Here is a 13,155-nt window from a genome sequence, read left to right as displayed (position 1 = left end):
AATTGGTTGAAAGGTTGTTTATAAATCTTTGGAAATGAATGGAAGTAATGAGAGCACATCATGGTGTTTGTGACTAGCAGAACTATCATATGGATATAACAGTGGTTGAAAGGGAAAGTCTAAGAACATGTATATTACTAGAAGGTAAGCTAAAAAATGTAATGTGGAACTGTATAACATAGTGAAACCTCATGTGAAATACAGATATGGATAATATTGCATATATATGACTGTTTTTACAAAATGTAAATACAAATATACTAAAGAGAAAGATACAGAATAGCTGCTGTGTATGGCAGGGGAAGCATAGAGAGATTGAGAGGTGGTAAGTTTATTTGGTATTGCTTATTATTATTATTATTATTACTGGAATAATGGAAATACCATAAAAATAATTGAAGTGATGCATGCACAACTATGTGCTTATACTGAATACCATTGATTGTACACTTTGGAGGATTTATGCTTTATTAGTATATAGCAATAAAATTGAATTGTTAAAAAAAGAATGCCAGTTATGTTCAAATTATGAAAAATTTTCAAGGTGAACCCTTATTTTGAACACTTTAAAAATACGTATAATGAGGAGCCAGGGTTACTCAGTGGTTGAGTACCTGCTTCCCATGTACAAGGCCCTGGTTTCAGTCCCTGGAACCTCCTAAAAAAATAAAATAAATTAAAAATAAAATGAATATGAAAGACTTTTAAAAAATTTATCCGTTATCCTTCTACTAAAAAGTTGACTGTAAACAAAAGCAAGCAAAGACAAGTATTAGTATTCACAGAATATAAGTCAACCATCTATCTGACCCAACTTAACCATACAGTAAGAGTAGAGTAGCTGTCAAATTATCCTTTTAAGCTTTTTTGTCTTCCACTTCCTGTCAATGTGTTAGGAAACAACCTCCCTGTCTCATCTTTGTTAAATTACCTTTCATCAAGACATCATGAGAAAGATTAAAGACTAATGTTGACAATTATTCATCTGGATGAAGAATGTTCTGAAATGTGTAATTACAAATGTGTGCCATAAATTTCTAAAATGCTCTTAAGGGTTCAGATATTTCCTTCAGAATCTATGCAAAAGATATCTACTTCCTGTAATTCCTCTAATCAAACCAATTTTTATTCAAGTACCAGTAATTAGCATTATTTTTCAAATTATCATTCTGATTAAATTTTTTCTTTTTTAAAATCAATTTTCATTTTTAGTAGTGTGCAACAATATTTCCTATAATTTGGCCATATAGACCATTTATTTTAACATATTCACACACACACATTCATATCAATATCTGATGTAGTTCAGGTTATACAGGCTGTGTGATCAGAACCTAAATTTCAAAATTGTTTTCATTGGAATATGCAATCTGTGTTCTACGGTAATGGCAGAAAAATGACTTTTATAAACTTCTGAGTACAACTGTATATCCAAAAGACAAAAGTAAGATAGGCATGTGAAAATGTGGCAACAATTCTTCACAGTGATTTACTACTTGTACCATTTTACTATATGTCCTTAAGTCTTTTTTTGCAACTCTGTAAAGGAACTAACTGGCATTTTCAATATATTTTACACATGGGGAAACTGAGGATCAAAGAAGTTAAATAATTTTGTCAAGTTCACACAGCTAAATTAATTTCAGGTTCATGGAAAATACATAAAATGTAAAAAACCCAGGTAGTCTTTTCCTAATTAAATTTATCATTTTTCTCTCCTGTGCTCCAATCTCCCTCCCACACTCACCCTCTATACTGCTTGGTGCTCTCCTGTCATTTAAAATAAGAAAAGCCCATGTGGGTATTAAGAATATATAGAAAGGTTTCTAAGAATATAGGAATATTTTAAAATATGAATTGTGAAGTGCATGTAGGCTTCAGATTAGTGTTGAAGGGGGAGCAGTGCCATAAAAATTCCTCCACTTGTCAAATAGGGCACGTGCAGCTGGGGATGATCATAATGGCCTGCTTAGAATATACTGACAGGGCTAGGATGGTAGGTAAGTATAAAATTGCAAAAAATTCAGCCCACACTGATATTTCTACAATATGAAACAGTATTAATTAAATTCTCCAGTAGACTATTTGGACTTTCAGGACATGTTCTTGTTTTCCTTTTCTACTCAGGATTTAGGGAAAGGAAGAACTCCCCATTTGAGAAACCAGAGAATTTGCCATATGCAGACAAACCCTTAAACTCATTCCAAATGCCAGATGTTCAATTTAACTCACTGAAATCTCTTTAGCACAATTTATTTCAGTAAATATATTTTCATATTTGTCAAAACTTCAATTCAAATCTGTTTCAGTATTAAATTTAAAAAGGATGTCATATAAAGAGGAAGATGTACAAAAGATGTTCTGTAAAGAGAAAAGGAAAGAGGAAATGACAAGTAAGAGGGAAAATTTATTTTGCTGTTCTTTTAAGAGTCATTCTGGTATTCTCTTCTTTCTCTGAATTTGATCCTATACCAGATGCTGTCATTTTTCTCTCCTAAATATATCATGACTCCCACTTCATTCCAGTGGTCACCTAGACCATGCCTATACCCTCCTGTTGGTCCATCTGTTCCACTCTTGGCTCTCTCCATTCTGTTCTTTATGTTACAAGTGCAGTGATTTCTTTCAAAATGTACACATGATCAAGTGATCTCTTTTCAAATTCCATCAATGGTTTTCTATTTCTCTTACCATAAATGCAAGACTCTTTAATGTCACTGGGGAGCCTTTAATGCTAACAATATGTACAGTCAGAAAAAGAAATTCAAATGACAAGTAACCACAGGAAAAGATGTTCAACCTCATTGAAATGCAAATTAAAACTATATTAAAATACTATTATTTACCTTTCAGATTGTCAAAAATCCAAAAATTTGACAACATATTATATTGGTGCATCTGTGAAAAAGGCAATCTTCCATTCACTTACATTTTAAGTGGAAATGCAAACAGCTACAATCTCTATGAAAATACCTAGAAAAATTTCTTATACATGTACATTTTCACCCAGCAATCCCATCTCTAAGAATCTAAAAGTTATGCCAGCTAAATATATGAAAAGATATGTACATCAAGCTATGAACCTCAGCAATTTGCAATTGCAAGACAAAACCAGCTAAACATCCATCAGTAGGGAACTGTGTGAATAAACTGATACCTGAATCTTTTGGGTATACTCTAAGAAGGAATGAGGCATTTCTCTCTAAACCACTGTAGTATGATCTCCAGTACATATTGTGTGAAAAAGGTAAGGGAGACAAAGAAGTATGCAATGCATGCTATTTATCCAAGGAAAGGAAGAGATGCAAATTTGAATATGTATTTGCTGATTATTTTTTAAAATGTAAAATTTATCATCAAGAAGTAAAAAGAAATCATTAACTATAGGAGGAAAGAGGAATTTAAGTGGAACTGTTTTATAGATTTTGACTCCAGATATATATAATAACCTAATAATAAAACAAAATAAATATAAAATAACATTAAAATCTAAAGGAAGATGAAATTTATGACCCTATAAATAAAATTGGAGGTATACCTCATAAGAGGAACTATTCCAAATGATTTTGGAAATGAAGTGGCTTGATTATCCATACCTAGTGGACAAAAGGAGCAGCAAAATTATTTAAACAGTTTTAAATTATCACATTGTTTGCAGTCATGTTGGCATTTTTATTTAGAGTAGTATGTAAGTATTCTCATTAAAGCAGAATAATTATGGTAGTATAACTTTCATTGTGCAAGAAAGGAGATAGAGATGAAAGATGGAAGATGGGAGATATGTAAAAACACTGTGATCTTAAATTTTAATTGAAAGCATGAAATCAAGATATATTTTATCCTGAAAACAAAACTCTGTTCATGAAAAGTCCTAAAAGCAAGGAACAATGAACACTATTATGTCCTGTATTGTGGTCTCCAAATATTATTTCCCATAAAAGGAACTAGGATTTCTTGAAGAAATGGACAACTCCAGGTCTGGGCCAGGAAACTTACATGCTTAATGTGAATTACCTTGTCATACCTGGAAGCAAGGAAGGTTTCAAAGTTTAGAACTTGAAGAGTCTACCACCGGCCACAGCCAGAAAATTTTGAGTATTTAAAAATGTTAATTACTGTGATGGCTTAAAATACAAACACATTGATATCTGTGAGTTCCTAATGATACTTTAAAATCCCTTAATCATTATTTTGATGACTTGCAAATTAAGAGAATTAATCTCAGTCATAATCCTCCTTCCCTTTCCAAGTTACTATCAAAGAAAAAACTGTACCAAACAATGTTAAACTGTTAAAAAGGCAAGGACAACTTTATTTAGGACTGCTACAGCTTGGTGGGATGGGGGGTGGGCAAGTAGAAATCAACTCAGTGAAAACTATTTAGGGGCTAGGAGTGGGCTGGAGAAAGGAAAAGCCCTGGAACATAGAAAGGAGGGTTGAACACAGGGTGGGTAATTACTGAGGTTTTGATTAGGACCACGTGGTTTGAAATGATTTTCTTTGCATCGTGATTAGGCAAAGAAGTCTGTAAAGGTCAGAAAGGGGGAGATAAGGAACTATATAACTAGTTAGCTGCCTGGATAGTATAACAGCCTGGGACAGGGGGACAGGAGGACAGGGGCCTAGAGTTAGGGAGAAAACCTAAGTCAAGCTAAAGAGAAGTTAAGGCAGTCTTAGTCACTACCTCAGGGAATAAATAGTTGGTGGTGGGAAACTTTTCTTTATGGAAGTATTTCAGCTAATAAATAAATAAGGAAAGAAAGAACCAAGTCACCACTTTGTAACTCCTAGGGAAATAATGGATCTAGGTAGTGATTTTCAATGGTAGTTAATATCACAAAAGGAGAGACATCATTTTGAAGTACATTACACCACTATAGATATTTTGTCAAAGGATCAGTCCAGAATCTTATCAAGCCTCTTATCTATCTATTAATTTACACAAAATACAAAGGACAGAGAATCATGTTAAATAACACCCAGATAACTCAATAGGTAAAATCCAGACCAGAGGGAATTACACATGACAAATCCAGACCAGGGCAAATTCTACATTTCCATTTCTCCAAAAGAAAATTTCAAGGAATAAAAAGGAGAAATAGACTTACAGTCCTATTTCTTACAGGAGCTTGAAAGTTGTCTCTCACTTTCCAAAAAAAAGTAAAAAGTTGAAAACAACTGAAAAACAATTCTCTTTCTTAAATGCATCAGACAATTGAGGTTACAGGGTAAACCACTCCTGAGTTTTACCTCCAACATGACCTTTAGGTTCTCACAGTTAAAATTTCCTACTGATTTCAGCAAGGGCATGGGAATGACAACCATTTTAAAATACACCCAGAACATTCTGTCTTTTTTAACAAAAGATTGCCCTCAAGGGAAATTATTTTTCAGAAGCCTAATTGACTTGAATTTTACCAGAGCCTAAATGACATCTGGGAAGAGAAATATTGAATTCCAACCCCCTCTATCTTCCTTGTCTCATCTAAGGGAAAGGAAAAAAAGCTGAAAAAATCTTGTGAAGGTCAAACCTAGGGCACAGGGTCACAAAGACTGAGACCAAATTATAGGATTATAGAATGCTTCCCTTCCCCCCACACCTTACCCCAAATCAATACAGCTTTTATTTAAAAACAGGGGATTAAAATGGAAAGAACTGCAAGGCTAAGACACAACATGGAGATATTAAGTCAAGGACTTCAGAGGAAGTTTTAACCTCTCATACCTATAGATACAGCAAGCAGTAAATATAGCCTAACATCTGGACAGGTAAGCATAAAACCTCAGACTAAAGTTAACTTAATCACTTTTACTGAGTACATCATGTCCTTAGTTCCAGCACAAAATTGTAAGACATACTAAAAGGAAAAAAAAAATAGAGTATGTAAAGACAGTGAGTAACCAATCAAGATTCAGATATTGCAGAGATATTAGAATTATCAGACTGGGAATTTAAAATAACTATAGTAACATGTCAAGAGCTCTAATAGAAAAAAAATGGACAACATGCAAGTGCAGATGGGTAGAGAGATGGAAACTCTAAGAATCAAAACAGCCTAGAAATCAAAAACAACTTTAGCAGAAATGAAGACTGTCTTTGATGGACTCACCACTAGACTGAACACAGCTGAAGAAAGAATCAGTGAGCTTGAAGATATGTCAGTGAAAACTTCCAAAATTGAAATTCAAAGAGAAAAAAAATAATAAAAAAGATTACATAGCATATTCAGGACTGTGGGACAATTACAAAAGGTAAAACAAACACAGAATGGGGATGCTAGAAGAAGTAAAAAGAGAAAGGAACAGAAAAAATATTTGAAATAATTATAACTGAGAATTTTCCAAAATTAATGATAGGTGCCAAACCATAACTCTAGCAAGTTCCAAGAATACCAAGCAGAATAAATACAAAAACAAAACAAAACTATATCTAGGAATATACAAATTGCAGATAAATCAAAGAAAAAAAATCTTTGAAAGGAAACTCAAGGAAAAAACTCTTTACCTCTTGAGAAATAAGGATAAATTACATGGACTTATCTTTAAAAACCATACAGGTAGAAAAGAGTGCATTATTTAAAGTGTTTAAAGAATAGAGATGAAGAACACCAACTTAAAATTCTATACCCAGCAAAGTTATTCTACAAAGAGAAGGGGAAATTCTTAGACAAAAAGAAATTGAGAGAATGTATTGCCAGTAGACTGAATTTGCAAGAAATATTAAAAGAAGTTCTCTGATATAGATCAGAAACCTGGACTTACATAAACAAAGAAAGGCCATGTGAGAAGAAATAAATGAAGGTAAAATAAAATATTCTCCTTTTCTCATTCTTATCTGATCTAACAGAAAACATTTTGTTTAGAATAATAGTAACACTATGTTTGATAATTATAGCTTATGGATAAATGGAATGAATGGTAGCATTGTTAAAAAGGACAAGTGTAAGGAACTGGGGTTGCCTGTTATATAATACCTACACTACCTGTGAAGCAGTGTAGTGTTGTTTGAAAGCAGACTTAGGTTAGTTGTAACTGTGTGTTGTAAACTCTAGCGCAACCACTAAAATAATTAAAATGCTAAAATGCTAAGAGAATAGGGAAAATATAGTCATAGTAAAGGCTCAATTGAAATAAATCAAGCAATATCAATAACTGTAAATATGAATGCCCTAAATATACCAATTACAAGAGAGAGACTGAGTGCTTTTTAAAAAAAAAACTTAGAACTATATAATTTCTACAAGAAGTCTACATTAAATATAAAGACCCAGACAGATTAAAAGTAAAGACATAGAAAAATATATATCTTACTAATATAATCAAAAGTAAACTGGAAATGAACCTAGATGCAAAAATACTTAACAAAATACTTGCTAATCGTATTCAACAACACATTAAATAAATTTTACACCACGACCAAGTGGGATTCATTCCAGGTATGCAAGGATGGTTCAACATAAGAAAATCAATCAATGTAATACACCATATAAATGGATTAAAGGAAAAAAATCACATGATTATATCTATAGATGCAGAAAAATCATTTGACAAAATACAGCACCCTTTCTTGATAAAAACACTCCAGAAGATCGGAATACAGGAAATTTTTTGAACATGATAAAGAGTATATATGAAAAACTTACAGCCAACATTGTTTACAATGGAGAAATCCTAAAATCCTTCCCTCTAAAGTCAGGAACAAGACAAGGATGCCTACTGTCTCCCCTTCTATTTAACATTGTCTTAGAAGTACTTGCTCGAGCACTGAGGCAAGAACCAGATATAAAAGGCATTCAAATTGGAAAGGAAGAAGTAAAAATTTCATTATTTGCAGATGACATGATCCTATACATAGAAAACCCTGAGAGGTCTACAATAAAGCTTCTAGAACTCATAAATGTGTTTAGTAAAGTTGCAGGTTATAAGATCAATGCACAAAAATCAGTAGCATTTCTGTACACCAATAATGAGCAAGACCAGGAGGAAATCAAGAAACAAATACCATTCACAATAGTAAATTAAAAAATCAAGTATTTAGGAATAAATTTAACTAAAGATGTAAAAAACTTATACACTGAGAACTATACAAGACTGTTCAAGGAAATCAAAGAAGACCTAAATAAATGGAAGAATATTCCCTGTTCATGGATAGGAAGACTAAATATTATTAAGAGGTCTATCCTACCAAAACTGATATACACATTCAATGCAATCCCAATAAAAATCAACACAGCCTTCTTTAAGGAACTAGAAAAACTAACTATGAAATTTATTTGGAAAGGAAAGAGGCCTCGAATAGCCAAAGACATACTGAAAAAGAAAAACGAAATTGGAGGAATCACACTACCTGACTTCAAAACATACTACAAAGTTACAGTAGTGAAAACAGCATGGTATTGGCATAAGAAAAGACACACAGACCAATGGAATTGAATTGAAAGTTCTGATATAGAACCTCATATATATAGCCATATAATATTCAATAAAGCCAGCAAACCCTCTCAACTGGGAGAGAATGGCCTATTCAACAAATGGTGCCTGGAGAACTGGATAACCATATGTAGAAGAAAGAAAGAGGATTGCCATCTCACACCTTATACAAAGATCAACTCAAAATGGATCAAAGACCTAAATATAAGAGCCAAGACCATAAAGACCTTGGAAAGCAGTGTAGGGAAACATCTACAAGACCTTGTAATAGGAAATGGCTTCATGAATATCACACCAAAAGCACGAGCAGCAAAAGAACTAATAGATAAATGGGACTTCCTCAAAATTAAAGTCTTCTGCACCTCAAGGAGTTTGTCAATAAAGTAAAAAGGGAACCTACACAATGGGAGAAAATATATGGCAACCATATATCTGATAAGAGACTTATAACTTGCATATATAAAGAACTCCTATATCTTGAAAATAAAAAGATAAACAACCCATTTAAAAAATGGGAAAAAGATTTAAACAGACACTTCTCCAAAGAAAAAATACAAATGGCTAAAAAGCACATGAAAAAATGCTCCAAATCTCTAGCTATCAGGGAAATGCAAATCAAAACTACAATGAGATACCATCTTACTCCCATAAGATTGGCAGCTATGAAAAAAGCAGAAGACTACAAATGCTGGAGAGGATGTGAAGAAATGGGAACACTCATCCACTGCTGCTGGTAATGCAGAAGGATCCAACCATTGTGGAGGACAGTTTGGCGGTTTCTCAAAAAACCAACCATAGATTTGCCATATGACCCAGCAATTCCACTGCTGGGTATATACCCATCAGAACTGAAAACAAGGACACAAACCGATAGATGCACACCAATGTTCATAGCAGCATTGTTCACTATCGCCAAAAGTTGGAATCAACCCAAATGCCCATCAACAGATGAGTGGATCAATAAAATGTGGTATATACATACAATGGAATACTACTCGGCTTTGAGAACAAATACACTACAAACACATGTGATAACATGGATGAATCTTGAGAACCTTATGCTGAGTGAAGCAACCCAGGCAATGAAGGACAAATACTACATGACCTCAATGATATGAAATAAGTAAGCTGCCTTAGAGAGCTAGAGACTGGAAGATAGGTTTACAGGAAATCGGGGGGTGGAGGAAGGATGTGAGCTGACGTCTGCAGGGGTGGAATCTATGATGAGCTGGCGGTAAGTATGAGCACAAAGAAGAGATAAAATGGGGGCAAGGGGTTGCCTTTGGGTGGGGCTTTGCCGGTTTGAAGGGGGCTGGGGCTGGGCGAATGGGTAATATTGCCCAAAAAATTGGGGGGAGGAAGGGGCAACATACGAACATAGGAGATTGTCAGGTGTTGTTTGAGAGTAAAATGCTGAGAAAACTTTATCAAAATATAATTAGGAGGGTTACCTGTTTAGGATGCTCGGAGGGGATGGTCTGACGCGGGAGGACTCCTGGGGAGTGTCTGAGTGCTCATTTGCCAGGGTGGGTTGTACCATTGGGTAGAGACCCAAGTAGCGAGAGTGGGGGTGGACCCACATCCTGGGGAGGACTAATGCCATCAAATAGAGGGAACTGTATCTCTCGAGAGAAAAGGTGGCTCCTAGGGCATTAGGGCAGTTGAGCAAGTCAGGCCCTGAACACTGTTGCAAGTATATTTGGACATGGCTCCTCAGGAAATGGAGATTGGCTGTCGCTGTGGGCCCCAAGAGGAGGGATGGAACCAAGGTAAATGTGGGGGCAAGAGAGGAGTTTTGCGAGAGTACAAAGGATGGATATAAAACATGTAATATTACACCAAAAACATATAGGGGATGACAGACTAATAATGTAAACCATAATGTAAAACATAGGATAACTAAAAATTTTAGAAAACTGTATAGCCTAAAGTATGGACCACAATATAAGCACAGATGTTACCTTGTTTGTAAGCTATTGTCTCAGAGTCTGTACATCAGTTTCAGTAAATATGATATGAATAAGTTAAAAGATTATCGCTGTAGAAGGGGAAAGGTTTTATGGTGGATGTGTGGGATTACTGTATATTGTATATATCAATTACTGTGATCTAGGGCTCTTGCGAAGAGAAGCTCAATAATTAGGAAAAAAGAAAAGAAAAAGATAGGATGTAGAATGTTTCCAAATCAATATATATTCTATATCTAACCTTTAAACTCATCGCTATATTCCATTTTACTAGTAAGGGAACCTGACATTATATTGGGCTTCACTTTTCAGGAAGTTTTGGATCACAGAGTGGTTCAACAATGGCAGCGGAGGAATACTGGTATGGGATGTTATGGACAGGCGATATATGGTTGACAGGGAGTTATACAGGGCATGTGTCAGGGTGCATGGAAATGTTTGATATACTTATAGTGGAAACAATTAAAAACAACAGCTGGGGGGGTACTGGGTTACTGGCTGGGGCGGGGCTCTGTCGTGGTCCCTAGGGGAGCAGCGACCGTCCCCCAAATGCAACGGTAAGGACCAGGAAGGAATGAGGGTCAAACAGTGAGCCCCTGATACTAATGACCATGCTTGTGAGCCTATACACCTGAAATAAGAACAAGGCCTAGAGCAGCACTGTCACTAAGAGTTCCCTCCTGACAGCCTCCATGTTACTCAAATGTGGCCAGTCTCGAAGCCAAACTCAGCATGTAAATGCAATGCCTTCCCCCCAGCATGGGATATGACACCTGGGGATGAGCCTCCCTGGCACCGAGGGATCACTACCAAGTACCAGCTGATGACGTAACTAGAAAATGACCTTAAATTAAAGGTTCAATGCAGACCAGCAGAATATCCCTGTCTACATATAATAACAGGAGTTAAAAATGCTGTTTGACCTAAAATAAGAGGGAAATGGAAAAGACAAATGAGTTCATATGGCTATGAGTTTCTAAAAAAAGAGTCTGGAGGTTGTCAGGAGGATTGCCCTTATGCACACCTGAGCAGAGTCTCAGAGACAGATAAAGTAGATACAACCCCAGATATTGGTCCTTTTGAGGGCTAAAGAGATCCACATGTTCTATGGTCATGGCAGATGGGGTTCACTGCCATGCCAGTTGGGCCTTCTTAGGAGCTGGTGTTTCTGTGTAATGGAGCTGGACTCAGATGGGATCTCTTTTCACAAGCCTTTCATGCTACTTTACTGGAATTGTAATTGGTGTTGGGGCTTAAGATATATCTAGGGGATTTGAATCTCTGGACTGACAATATGATAGCCAGGCCCTGAGCCTCAACAGACTTCAGCCCCTGCACTCTGATTTATTGGACTTACTCCACTCAGCTAACATGGAGTTGAAGAATGTCAACCACCACACCACGGAGCCTAGAATGCCTACAACTGAAAGCAGGAGGATTGCATCCAATATCCATGTGGAATCATCTAAACCCCCTCTTGACATAGATGTGGAATGGACACAACCAAGTCAAGGTCCACAGGAAGGAGGAATATAGTAAGGATCAGAGTAGACTTAATGATATTCTATTCATGAACTATTGTGGTTAATAATTGAGAAAATGTGGCATTGATGTGGAAATAGTGGCCATGGTGGCTGCTGGGTGCGGGGAATGGAATGAAGAGTAGAGATGTGGAGGCTTTCTCAGGACTTGGAGTTGTCCTAGGTGGTGCCCCGGGGACAATTGCCGTATGTTGTATGCCCTCCCATGACCCACTGAATGGAATGTGGGAAGTGTGGACTATGGTGTGGAACACGGGACATGGGGTGCAGCGATGCCCAGAGATGTACTCACCAGACGCAATGGATGTGACATGATGATGGGGGAGAGTATTACTGTGGGGGGAGTCGTGGGGTGGGGGTGGTGGGGGCGAATGGGGACCTCATATTTTTTAATGTAATATCTTTTAAAAAAATGAGTAAATTGAGTAGAATTTGGAAAAAAAAAAGAAGTAATACAAAAAAAAAATGGGACTGTATAACACGGGGATTCTAGTGATGGAAGATAGACTGTGCTAACAGAACAAATATGAGAACATTCTCTCAAGAACTATAACAAATATATAATACCAATACAGGGTTTAATAATTGGGAAGGTTGGGAGAATACACCAAATGTAAGTTATGGGTTATAGTTAGTCATACTATTTTGATGATGCACTTTCACAGTTTGTAACAAATGTTTCACAACAATGCAAGGTATTGGTGGTGGGGTGATGAATGGGAGCCCTGTATGATGACATACGTTTTTTGTAAGTTCACAACTTTTACTATACACTTGTTGTTTATGTTTGTTCATGTATGAATGATATACTTCAATAAAATTTTATTTTAAAAAGAAAAAAAAAAAAAGTAAACTGGAGTACCTATGTTAATTTCAAACAAAGCAGATTTGTGGGCAAGAAAATTTTCAGGAATAAAGAGGAGCATTCCATAATGTAAAAAGGTGGTCAGTTTTCAAAGAAAATGCATAACAATCCTTAATGCATATTCACCTAACAATAGAGTATTAAAATTCTTGAGGTAAAAAATGATAGAGGCTCTCTCTGATTTAGAAAAAAACACATCATATTTCAGTGTGTTTTCACCTTTCTCTTCCATTTCTCAGCAAGCTCTGTTCTTTCTCCCCATTACCAATAAAATACTTTTTACTGGACTAACTAACAAATAAACAAATAAACAAAAAAAGAACTGCTAGGAGAGATTGAAAAAAACATTATT

Source organism: Dasypus novemcinctus, chromosome 2, assembly GCF_030445035.2.
Source record: "Dasypus novemcinctus isolate mDasNov1 chromosome 2, mDasNov1.1.hap2, whole genome shotgun sequence".
Taxonomy (NCBI): Eukaryota; Metazoa; Chordata; class Mammalia; order Cingulata; family Dasypodidae; genus Dasypus; species Dasypus novemcinctus.
Note: the sequence above shows the minus strand (reverse complement) of the source record.